The sequence below is a fragment of the Diadema setosum genome, chromosome 22 (genome assembly GCF_964275005.1).
Source record: "Diadema setosum chromosome 22, eeDiaSeto1, whole genome shotgun sequence".
Lineage (NCBI taxonomy): Eukaryota > Metazoa > Echinodermata > Echinoidea > Diadematoida > Diadematidae > Diadema > Diadema setosum.
Window position 1 is genome coordinate 26,658,195 of NC_092706.1, and position 12,826 is coordinate 26,671,020.

Genomic DNA, 12,826 nt, shown 5'->3' on the forward strand with positions numbered 1-12,826 from the left:
TCAGTCGGTCGTGGCGCGAAAAAGCAGCCACGCCTCGTGTCGACACACAACATGTGAACGATTATACATTCATGGAAACTGCTTACTGTACATGTATAATACGGACGTCTTATCAATGGGTTCGGAGTTTCAACAGGTGATTCGTAGAATCGTAGTAGGGATTTTTTTTTTTTCGGACAGTTCACAGTAGGATAAATATCTGCCAAAGCGGTGAGGGATGTGCTGTACTAAAAATAATAATAATAATAAAAAAAATCGGAGTTCAATACCAAAAAGTGTGGGAGGTTTAAAAGAACCATTTACCAGTTATAAATTAAAAGAGATTAGTGACTTTCTTTAAAAATTTAAAGTTGTGGGTTCAAAAACATTTTGAAACTATGAAGTGAAATATGTGGGTAGAAATGTCTGGCTTCAATCAATACGTGAAAAAATGAGGTACTATAAACTGTCACCATACTTGAGAATGACCAGGTGGTGGATGAGCATAACCTTGCAAAATTGGACCGTGTATCCCTAAAATGATGACCGAAAAAGGTTTTCTTTTTTTCCCGTTAAACTTTTTTGATAACCGCCATCAAAAAAAAAAAAAAAAAAATATATATATATATATATATATATATATATACATATGAATGTATATACACTGTAATAGGAAATAAAAATGGTTGAAACAAGCCATGGTTCTATCATTCATTACACTCAGCGTTGGGAGTCACAGTGGATCAACAAGGAGGTCAGATAGCAGAGGTGTGGAGGGGAAACCTCGCCCTGACATTGGTTTACGCACAAGACACGTAATTAACAACACATATATTTGTAGTGATGTTACAAGGTACAATTGAGTTTTACGGTTGAATATCGAAAAAGGAAAAATGTATGGAAGCTTAGTTGACAATTGGTTGACTTAAGATGTTCTTGCTCAATAACAATAAGTTGTAAGAAAAAGGAAAACTGTCAACCAGAGAGCTCCGGATGGGAATGTGCTTTGACATTCCCATTCCCAGTAATGGTGGACTTGGCAATCGAAGACAACCATTTTCAATCAAAGATTACGTAACTTATTTACGAGTCAAAGGGCGATGCCCGTCAATAAATCCAACAGGGTAGATAAAATCTTCCTGAATGGTAGGGCTCCTGGAAGGTAGTGACAAACATACATTCTTTTCGTGGCTAATGTGTTAAATGATTTTTTTTTTCTTTATTTGTTTGTTTTTGTTTTTTTTTTTTTTTTTGCTCAACCAACGCCATTGTGCCTTACATGATCCTTAATAGCCACAATAAAACCAATACAAGTTGATCATGAGAGTCAAAGTGTCGAAGTATTTGACCCTTCCATACGAACAGGAAAGATGGCTCAAAAGACCGATATAAAATATTGGATATAATTTTACCGTGGTGAGGAAGGGGAGCCACGCCCTGTGTCTATATGTTAGACGTGTGTGGACAACTATAAAGACTACATATTTGTTTGTTTTTTATATATAATTATGGTTACGTTGCAGAAATAACTGAATAAAATCATTGGTTGACACAAATTCATTATACAAATTCATTACAAACTTAGAGTTCCTTTATATAAAAAACCAAAGGACCGTGGCCCTTGTCCAGTTAGGGAGGGGAGGGGGAGTAAAGGGGGAGTGAAGGTACATTTCTTGTAATCTCTGTATTGACTATCAAATACGAGACTTTTAACCATGTACCCATTAAAAGACGCGTCGAAGAAAAAAAAATACTGTACAAATATTGAATGGAAATCAGGGTGTACAAACAGGAACCCGTTCAACACGCGTCAAACACAGGTGCCACTTGCAGTGGCTTGATTAACATATAGAGATATAAGTAGGCCGTGGTGTGAAAGAGTAGCCATGCTCAGTGTCTATACACTAACATGTGAACGATTACACATTCTTACAAAATTCTGATAGTACACATGCATAGAATAAGAATGTTACGTCAGTGGGAACACCTGACTTTCACAAAGATGATTTGCAAAACAAAATAATTTTGTTGGGCAAGTACAGGGATAAATGGGATAAATGCCTGCCAAAGCAGTGCAGGGGATACTATACTGAGAAAATCGAGGTTCAATAACAGGAAGTATGGAGGTTTGTAAAAACCGTTTGCCAGTTATCAGAAAACTTAAAATTGATTAGTAACTTTCATTCAGAAAGTTGGAGATATGGGTTCAAAAAAGTTTTGAAACTTAGAGCGAAACAGGCAGGTGAACATTTCTGGCTTTACAATTAATACTTGAAAACATAAGGTACTAATTGTCACCATTCAGCTCGCAGGCTGGTGGCGGATGAACATATACCTTGCCGATTTGAACTGTGTACCCCTACAGTGATGACAGAAATTGATTTCCCTCTTTTCTCGTTAGGTTTTTCACATTACCGGTCATCAAAATCTTTACAATATAATGTGATTTCTTTAAATATAATAATTTATGAATTGAATCTCTATACATTCACAGTGGATCAACGAAGAGGTCAGATAGCAGAGGCGTGGAGGGGAAACCTCGCCCTGACTTTGGTTTACGCATGCACAAGGCACGTAATTGGCCACATGTGGTGAGGCTAATACACAATTGAGTTCCATGGTTGAATATCAAAACAAGGAAAAATGTATGGAAGCTTAGCTGACATAATTGGTTGACTTCAGATGTTCTTGCTCAGTAACAATAAGTTGTAAGAAAAAGGAAAATTATCAACCAAAGAGCTCCGGGTTGGAATGTGTTTTGACATACCCGGCCGCAGTGATGGTGGATTTGACAATTGAAAGCAGCCCATATACGGGGTATAAAATGGAACATTCCTGCATGCATGGCAGCCTTATTTAGCTGCTGAAGGGTGGTGACAAACATACATTCCTTTCGACGCTAAAACGTCAAATGTTGTTATTACTTTTTCTTTAATTATCATTTTTTTCTTAACCAGCTAACGCAGTTGTGCCTTTCATTTGTTCTTCGTCACAATAAAACCAATACAGATTGATCGTGAAAGTCCAGGTGTCAAGGTATTTGACCCTTCCGAACGAACAGCAAAAATAGCCCAGAAGACCGATGTAAAATATTGACTATTAGCTTTACCGTGGTGAGGAGAAGGAGCCACGCACTGTCTATATTTTAGACGTGTGTGAACAACAAATACAGGGGTTTCACGTTTATTTTGTTTGTTTTTTATACAAAAGTATAGGTATACTACAGACATTATCTGGATCATCGGTTGATACAGAGGATATACAAAATTCAGAAGGTAGTTAAATTAAGCTCAACGTAATTCATCAATAACAATTCACAACAAATGAATAGATAATTTGTGATTTTAAGAAGTACTTTTGAATGCAATGTATCGTAGTAAGAAAAGAAAGGAATGGAAGGTCATGCCAGTAGAGGAAGAAGATTCACGCATGTGGTTCAACATTTTTGAAGGCGAAGGACTACCTTACATTCGCCAAAAGGAAAAAGACAACAAAAATAGAAAGAGAAAAAAAAAGGACCAGAGTTATCAGACAAACCTTTCTCAAAACGACTGGACAGAATTTCACTACGAAAAATAAGACAACACAAAAAGCAAATATCTAAGCAGTCGTTAAAGTCAGATTACTACTGTAGTGAATGCATGCTTTGAACAAACCAATCTAACCTTGGAAATATTTCGGTGCTATAAATTTGTTGTTGTAGTAACAAATATACATTCCTTTCAAGGCTCATGTGTTTGAGTTTTTTATTTTCTGTTAGTCAACATGAATGTGCCTTGGGTAGTTCTTAATCATGATGAAAGTCAAGGTATCGAAATAGTTGACCCCTCCATACGGCCAGTGTGCCTAGAAGATATTAAGCAGCCGTGGCGTGGAAGAGAAACAGCATCCTGTGTCTGTTTTAGAAGTGTGTGAACATTTATGACTACATGTTTTAAGCTGTGGGTATAAGCTGTGGGGATAAGATTATTGATTGATACAGGGGATATACAAGACTCAGAAATGGGGTGATACATGCTCGAAGTTCAAATAACAATTCACAGAGAATAAATAAATGACAAATACAATTGTGATGTTGAGCTGTATTTTAGAATAAAATGTATAGTATTCACCTTTTACAAGGAGTGATGGGTCGTCCCAATAGAGGGAGAACTTTCACGCATGACATTTAACGTGTTCGGAAGTAAATGGGATCTTACGTTTGCCGATAGAAAAAAAAAAAGGGCAAACTAGTAGAAAAAATGAGAATTTTACTCATCAGATAGACCTTTCTCATATGAAGCAAATTGGACACTATATATATAAAAAGAGGTATTATAAACATCAGTACCACAATCACTAAAGTGAGTGTAATGAATGCATGCCTCCAATCGATCTGAGGTGGAAGTATTTCTCTGCTACATTAAACACTGCATTCCATTTTTTCTTTCGTTATAAATTTTCTTGGGTGTAATAACGTAACAAGCAATGCATAGTACACCAGTAAAAATTCGTTTCGCGGGGATTGTCAAGAGTGTGGAATAGGGTCATCATTGATGACAAATAAGTTCAGATTTAAAACGACAAATAAGACTGTACATCCCTCACTCTGACCCAGTGTTCAGTATGTTCGGCTAACATGAGCTTGTACGTGAAAATCACAGCCGTGGTGTACAGGAAAAGTAAAGCTCTGCTTATATTTTGCGTTGAGAGCATGTGTACCTGGTACCAGTACTGAAGATCGTTTTTATTCTGTTTAGTTTTTTCCCCATTTTGTTAATTGATATTCATTTTTTATATAGCAGAAAGAAAAGAAAAGAAAAAAGGTCATAAAAATCGAACATTCTGTGTACGATATCTTTATGGTTTGCAGTGAGATAGAAAAAAAGAAAACCACTCATATTACTTCATTATAATATGACAGAAATTTAAAGTCATAATTACAAATTAAACTACAATACCGAAATGTGCAATATACTGAAGGTGTTTTTCCCTCTACATGTTATTATAATTTCAAACCGAGGGATTTTAAAGTTTGGATAGAAAACACATTGGAAAAAGGCTTATAAAGAAAGTGCCAAAGCAATAAGAAACGCAAAAGAAACAACGTTTGCTATTTTACCCCCTCAGTTTCACATTGATATGTAGCTGTAATTCATTTTACTTCTTATTTCTGAACCATTGAGAAAAAAAAATACCAAAAAACAAGCTAGGTCACCTGAGGTGATGAGGGGTTCAGTCTTGGTAAGGTTTCCATGCTGTTGTTCCTTTCTCTCTCCACTGAAGGACGATGTTGACTCCAAGTAGTTTAATTCTGGTAGACAAGTTTTTTTCCTTTCGCAGCTTGTAAGCCACCTCAGCAAGGTGGCCGCGCCGGGCTTTCAACGTGGGAGGGAGATCGGTCCTGACGGTCATCCGGGAAGGGGGAGACGGGTTGGTTCCGTCTCCTTCAGGGGTGTTCCTCGGTCGCTTTTGATTCTCAAAGGTGGAGAGGATGAGATCCCGGTCAGCCATCCGAACGAACTTAGCGATTATCGGTGCGGGGGATGGGCGGTTTGAGGCTGGGTGGTGGGCGTCAGCGTTTCCGTGTGGGTTGCGGCGGGGAAGCCTGTGGGCGTTAACTAGCTGTATTCCTTTGGCCTTCTCTTCATCCAGGCCGAGGAGTATGAAGACATCAGTAAGCGTAGTGTAGATGTTTTCCTCTCTTTGCTCCTCAACACCGTAGAACAACAAATTTTGCTTCCTGTAGTAGATTTCCGTTAGAAGCAGTTTCTCCTTCAATTGAGCAATTTCTTCTTGTAGGGAGGCACGTACTTTTGGGATTTCCTTCTCAACTTCAGCGACCTTGGATGAGTTCATTTCAACAGTGGCCTCTATGTCAGTCATGCGACGGCTCATAGATTTAATTTCTTCAGTCAGAGTTTCCAGTTTTGTGTAGACTTTGCTGGAAAAGTCTGCAATGTCCCGCTGCAAGTCTGCGTTCGTAGGTGAACCTCCCTTTGGAGAGGAGGATTTGTCAGCTGCACCCGCTACGGGACCAGTCGATTGCTTAGCCGATGCTTGGCGGGTATTAGGCCGCTGGGGTAACATTGTACGTGCTGTAGCAAGTTGGGTGTGTAAAAGCAATAGGGTGGTCGGAGCTAAGCCCTGGTGCGTCCGTTTAGAATGAAAGCATGTCGTGGAAGGTGATATAGGAGACGTTGCTTTACAATATTTATTTTGTCAAGCCCTTGGGATGTGCCCAGATCACCCCTGCCCTGACCGTCGTGGTCCCAAAACAGATTAACGAAATATACATTATATGCCACAGTAAACTCACTTGTACATGCATGTAAAGTCATTGCCGAGTGGTAAATAAAGACACTTTACTTTTCATAATTTTTAAATGGTATAGAGACACTGCTTTACAATCACCATAGTCAAAGGGGTGCACATTCAAAGGCAACCGAGAGGGATTTGTTCAAAACCATCCAACCCCGAGGGCAATATAGGAAACATGCACCAGCATATAGCACAAATATGTTTCAATTTACCATGCCTTCACATTGTCGTTACGGTTGTACAGCGATTGCCCTTTTGTTTGTATGAAATGCAATATAATTATAAAAAGTAAAATGCTCTACTTTAACTTTATTGTTAAAAGGGTCAACATTCAAAAGCAATCCCCTGGAAAGTGTCCAAAATAAACACCGCCGCTCAAGCCCCGTAATTACATCACACGGATACTATGAACGCAAATACCGACGTTCTTTCGTGCATGGTTTTAGAAGTAGTTCCAGCAATACAGCTACACACTTTTATATCAATAAATGTCGTGGAAATGATAGGAGAAGCATTGCTTCAAAATATCTATTAAGTGAGAGGATGTACAGTAATTGCCAATCCTGTTGGATGTGCCCCAATTCCCCCCCCCCCCCCTCCCCCCGATCCGCCACCTTCAGTGCAGAGGCATGAAAATATACCTCATGAAATATTGCAAATTTAGATAAAATTTGGGTGCTTCTGTTTACTTTTAGTTTTCACCATCAATTAATTACATAGAACTAGACTCTAACATTACAGATCTATTGTAATGTATACAAAATTATGTGGAGTCTACAGAACTAAGGTCTACACCAAAACTAGTATTATGTTACAGACGGTATCATTCCATCAAACTAATCTTGTAATCTGTTACTTTCACACTCAGCAAAGTAACTATACAAATAACAATCTATTATAGATGTTCTCTTTAAATATTAGTAAATTCAACTCAATTCAACACAGCACATCAACAAGTTCTGATTTCATGTCATACCTAAATCCTAACACATTTTTAAACATGTGAGACTGAAGTTCACTGAACATAAACTTGTAGTGGAAAAGCTTCAATAGATGAAGTTTTTTTTTGGTACTTTGCTTTCAGGCAAAAATAAATATACGTTGCAGAATGGTTTTAAAAGCAATAATATGACACAAAACGTAATCAGATACAAGGGTCAGAGGTTTGATTTATGGCAGATTTCTTTGACTGATCCCGGTCTGATCCAAACAATAAAGCTTTTCACCAAAACTTTTGTCCTATCACAAGCAAGCTTGCTTATTTCTCCACAATAGAGGGCGCGCATCATCATCATCCATCTGGAAATTCTTGACCAATTCTTGACAGGTGTCAATGTCAACTTTGGATGGCCGTAACTTTCTTGTTATTCGAGCAATATCTACGAATTTTTCACATTTTATTACATACATATTTGGTATAATTTTGAAGAATATCCAAACAAATTGAATATGTTTTGGTATGATTTAGAGATAGATTAGTATTATGGTAAAAATGCATTGCTAAAAAAATGTGAAAAAATTGAATTCCGGCCTCAAAATTAATATGAAGATTGGTATAACCCCCTACATAATTGGTATCATATAGATAATTTAATTTTCTTTAATTTGATACCAAAGCCATGATAATTGAACAATTTTATCAAAGGTCACATGTATTTTTATGAGATATTGACATTTTCACCATGCGTTACCATGGAAACGGATTTTTGACCACTATGGGACACGCTTTGACCTGTTAACATTGCATTTTTGAAATCTACGCACAAAATTGGTCTAGATGAAGTAGATTAAAAAAATATATGTTTGGGGTGCATGGGAACCCCCTTTCCGACTGCACTAAAATAGCCTATAGTACGTTCTTCCCTCTTGCACGACGCAGTTAAAAGGACACTCCTTTACAGATTACAGGATTCAAACTGTTTTCTTTTGTGACGTCATCTAACATAACACCAACTGACTGCAGCTGTTGCACCTCGAGCTGTAACACTAACACCCTGCAAATCATATGAAAAAATCGAAATCATTACTTATTATGAATCCATATAACTACTTTCATTGACGAAGAGTAACAAGTAGACAATTATTCACTTATGTATTGTGAAAGTGTCCCCATATGACAATCATCGTACTTTTAAGACTCTATAAACAACTTTGTTCATCTTCATGTAAGCGGACCAATGAGACAATATGAATACAAGAAAGTTGTTAGACGTGATGTGAATATTTGTTTCTGTTACTAAACTTAACGCGCATCAAAGCGTTACGAGAGGAACCTTTATCCGAGTTGTTAATTAAGCGAATGTTTATGCTTTGTCAATTTATGATTATTAACGAAAATACAGAAGCAGAATTAAATGCAGTCACAATCAAACTTTTCAAGTCTATAGACATCCAAGGAAACTTGTTGCAATAATATACAATTACTAGTGTATTTCGGCGCTTCGAACATTTGATAACTTTTACTCTCACGTGAGAAGGAATAACACTCACGCCATACGTTGGAAGCTTATATACTTGAGTAATCCCTAACATCATACGGCGCTCTGGTGTTAATTTTTTGATTTTCTCAAGTTCTAATTTTCTCCGCAAAATCAATGCATGTGTTATCAAGGATTACCATTTCACAACGTTAGAGACTGTGACAAACATTTTTACATATAAAAATTTGCATAGAAAACAATGCAAATGATTTGCACCAAGTCTGTTGGGACTAAATGCTGTCCATTGTTGCAATGGCTCGTCTCTGTGTACTTTGCTGTTGGCAGGTTGTGCAAAGATTCCTGCAAAATGTTTTCCCCTCTCTTCTGAGATTCGTTCTCACGAAAAGACCTCGTGGGTGCCTCCCTGGAATACATGAAGTCTTGACAAATCTCAGGACCTTTCTCGCACTCTGGGGAAAAAGAACAGCATTTGATAGAAGACTTGACATCCATCCAGAAGACAGCTTGAATTTGATCAAGGGAGTATTCAGGTTGACGAAGGTATGGCGCTTTTTTGTCGTTTTGGAAGCAGCTGATAAATCCTTGTGTATCCGAATCGACTCCTAGCGGAGCCGAGCAGTGTACCTCACCCCAATCAGGAGAATACGAGGATAATATCACCTCACATTCGGCAGGTGAAGGGGGAGTAATAACATCGACATACGAATCTCTGATTTCAACGTGACTTTCTCCACCTCTGTCTTCGGAAACAAGCATGATGTAGATACCACTGTCTATCTTCTCCACATCTCTGATCGTGAGAGTGATTGTCAACTCATCCTTTGTCTTGTTGACTTTAACTGTAAACCGATTCACCTGTCCAGTTTTCAAACAATTATTTTCCACAAACTCTCCACTTCGATGGAACAAACACTCAAAATGCCCAGAGTACATTTCGTACTCATACTCTGAATTAACTTGAAGTGGGGAGACGAAAATGATATCATTGTTCGTTTTAGCGCACACGTTGTGAACTTTGATAGCAACTGTTAGATGATCGACGGAAAACACCGTGTCGCAAACAGATGGAGGACTACCATTTTCGTGGAAAACATTGTCTTCACAGTATTTTTTTTTCCCGCAGGACTTCCGTAATTATTATCTGTAGGCATCCAATCCAGTGTCGTTGGCTGAAATGACTGAAAGTTCTTTGATGACAGTCAGGCACAGCTAGGCGCAGAAAACTGCGCCTCCCACCAGGCGCTGTTTTCTGCTACTTTGGGGTTATCCGCCCGAGCGCGCGACAAGCAAGTGTGCCCGCTACAATCGATTCTCGTAGTTTCTGCGAACAGTCGGTTCCATTGATACCGTCTGTGTACCAGCTAGGCCCTCGTTACTGCTTTTCTACATCTCTCTCCCTTCCCCATGCTTCCCCAACCCTCCCAGTCTGTTCCACTGATGTGCAGTGCACTCCTGTATGCAAGACAGTCAGTGACAAGTGTTAAACGTCCTTAGAACAAACACGATAGTATGTATACTACATTGTATCACCATGTCTACCGAAATACGGCATGTATCAGGCACATCACAGAGCCACACGCTCTCACAAACAAACGCCATTGCCATAACAGATGTAGCTAGCTACATCTAGCTCTCCACACACTGACCATACGTCTTAGCTCATTGATACATCAAGAAATAGGCTAGTAGGAATGAAAAGTAGGATTAATTGTGATTACCTTGCTGTTAAGCTGTTCTGCCTTAATCGCAGAATCATCTGCAAATAACTCTGATAACTCTGGTATATTATGGGCTCTCTGGTATAACTCTGTCTCTCTGGAATCTCATCTAAAACTGCAGTGTAAGAGCCTTTCATACCCATCGCATAGTCCCTGCCTCTGTGCTTTGCCCATGGTCAGGGAGGTATAGGCCCCGCAGAGATGAGGCTGGCACTTTCACAAAACGTTCTTTGTTTTAAACTGCTGCCCTATGTTTACACAAGGAGGTACTGCGAGCTCGCCTAGTACCTCCTTGGTTTACAGAACAGCGATAAGAACCCAACCTGCCAGGGAGAGTACCAGGCAGAAGAGAGAGGGGGAAAGAGATGATGTGTTAAGAGATAGAAGGTGGCTGTGCTGGGGAAGAGAAAAGGAAAGAGTGTCCCTATATACCAGTTGTTAAAGATAACATTTCTGTTATACACTATTCGACGCCTGTTGCGCGAGGCTAAAAAAGAAAGCAAACCGTTGGTCATTCAAAAAACATTTACCTAATTATGTATTCCGACCAGAATTACGCCAGATGTCATGGTTGTTTTGTTTTTTTTTTTCTGCCTATAGAAAAGGATTATTATGCAAGATTAGGTATTTGGCTTACTACAGATGAAAAATCAGAAAAGTGTCGAGGTTTAAATTTTCCTACAAAATTAATATCGATTTGGTGTCTTCATCACCAAAATTATTGTGTCCATGCCTTTTACACGACGAGCATCGCGTTGCATGATGGGTATTGTCATTATAATATTCATGATAGCAGAATTCGCAGCGCTTTTCGACAGGCGCAGTTTTCTGCGCCTGGACCTGTTCTTGTCGTTGGCTGAAATGACTGAAAGTTGTTTGATGAGTTTCTTGCATGCTTTCGAAAACAAACTCGTGTCTGAAAGTGCACGTAGCGAAATCGACTACATCGCCTACCGCCGCATCAGGGTAATTAAAGGTCCTGTAAAAATACAGAAGCAGAATTAAATGCAATCAAACTTTTCAAGACTTCGCCGACGTCCACGGAAACTTGTTGTTCCAATGTATACAATGTAGTGTATCTAGGCACTTCGTAGAACATAACGTTTACTCTCACGTGAGAACTCGAGTCTAAGTGCACGTAGTTTACTGCCTGGACTGCCTTCGTATTCGGCGTGCACACTAGCTGCTAGCATCACGCGGAAGTACCGTCGTTGACGGCGTGTAGTATAAGGAGAGACCAGTGCCGTATATTAAGGGCTCACACCCAGAAATATTTCCCCATAGGGATGTGTGTTAAAAGTCAAATTTCAAAAAATTCTGTAAAACAGCTGGGAGAAATGAGGTGTTTCAGCTTCACTAACCTGGATAAGTTAGATATACCCTTTCATCCATCAAATTCTCAGGGTGGATAATTCAGTTCAAATTCTGTCCAGGGGTCCGCAAAGCCAGACTACGAGTTCTTATCACTCAAAAAATCACCCATTTTCCGTACACGTACCCAATGAAATATAGTCCCCTCAAATTCCACCAGAAAAGCTTTCATCTTCCAACCAAAATGTAATTCGTAGAGGAATTCATACTCAATATCTACAGCTATTCATTTTTTTGCCAAACTACATCAATGATTTTTAATCAATTTTTTTCTTCATTTATTTTGGTATCTTTGGTACGAATTTGTGAAGGGGCCTGGGGCATTCCCTTGTATTTACGGGTGTGAGCCCTTAATATACGGCACTGGGAGAGACCCCCCGAAGGGGGCAGCAATTTGTGGACTCGCGCGAATCGTGGACTGTCGCGATCGAGAAGACTTCGCGCTACCGTCAATGAGGGCGTAACCGACTATCGCCTACCGCCGTATCAGGGTAATTAAAGGTCCTGTTTACCTTTGGGAGCAGTGATTTAAAAAAAGCATTCAAGATATCACTTTTGATGCATGTTTATGTGTAGGTCAGTTGCATCACACAACATCTTACCATATAAAAAAAGATCACAATAATAAAGCCTAAAATATAAGGAGATATAACTATTTTCTCATTAAACTATATCTATCGACGGTTTATTCTAGAAACAATTCGATTATAACTATTGTTCATATTTTGAATATTTAACAATACTTTAATAACATGGATCATACTGATTAACATTTACAGTGATTGTTTCTATCCCTAACCCACATTTTGGAACTACTTCGAAGCACTATGATGACTATGTAAGGATGCGAATCAGATCATTCTTCCCATACAGCGAGAGTTCCTTGGCAAAAGGCTAAACTGAAGATACTCAAGTTGATGTATACATCGTATTGTAAATTTAGTTGTCACCACTTCATTTGCCACTATTCACTGTCGTTTATTTTTCCATTGCCGCCGAGCGCTATCCACCTCCGTA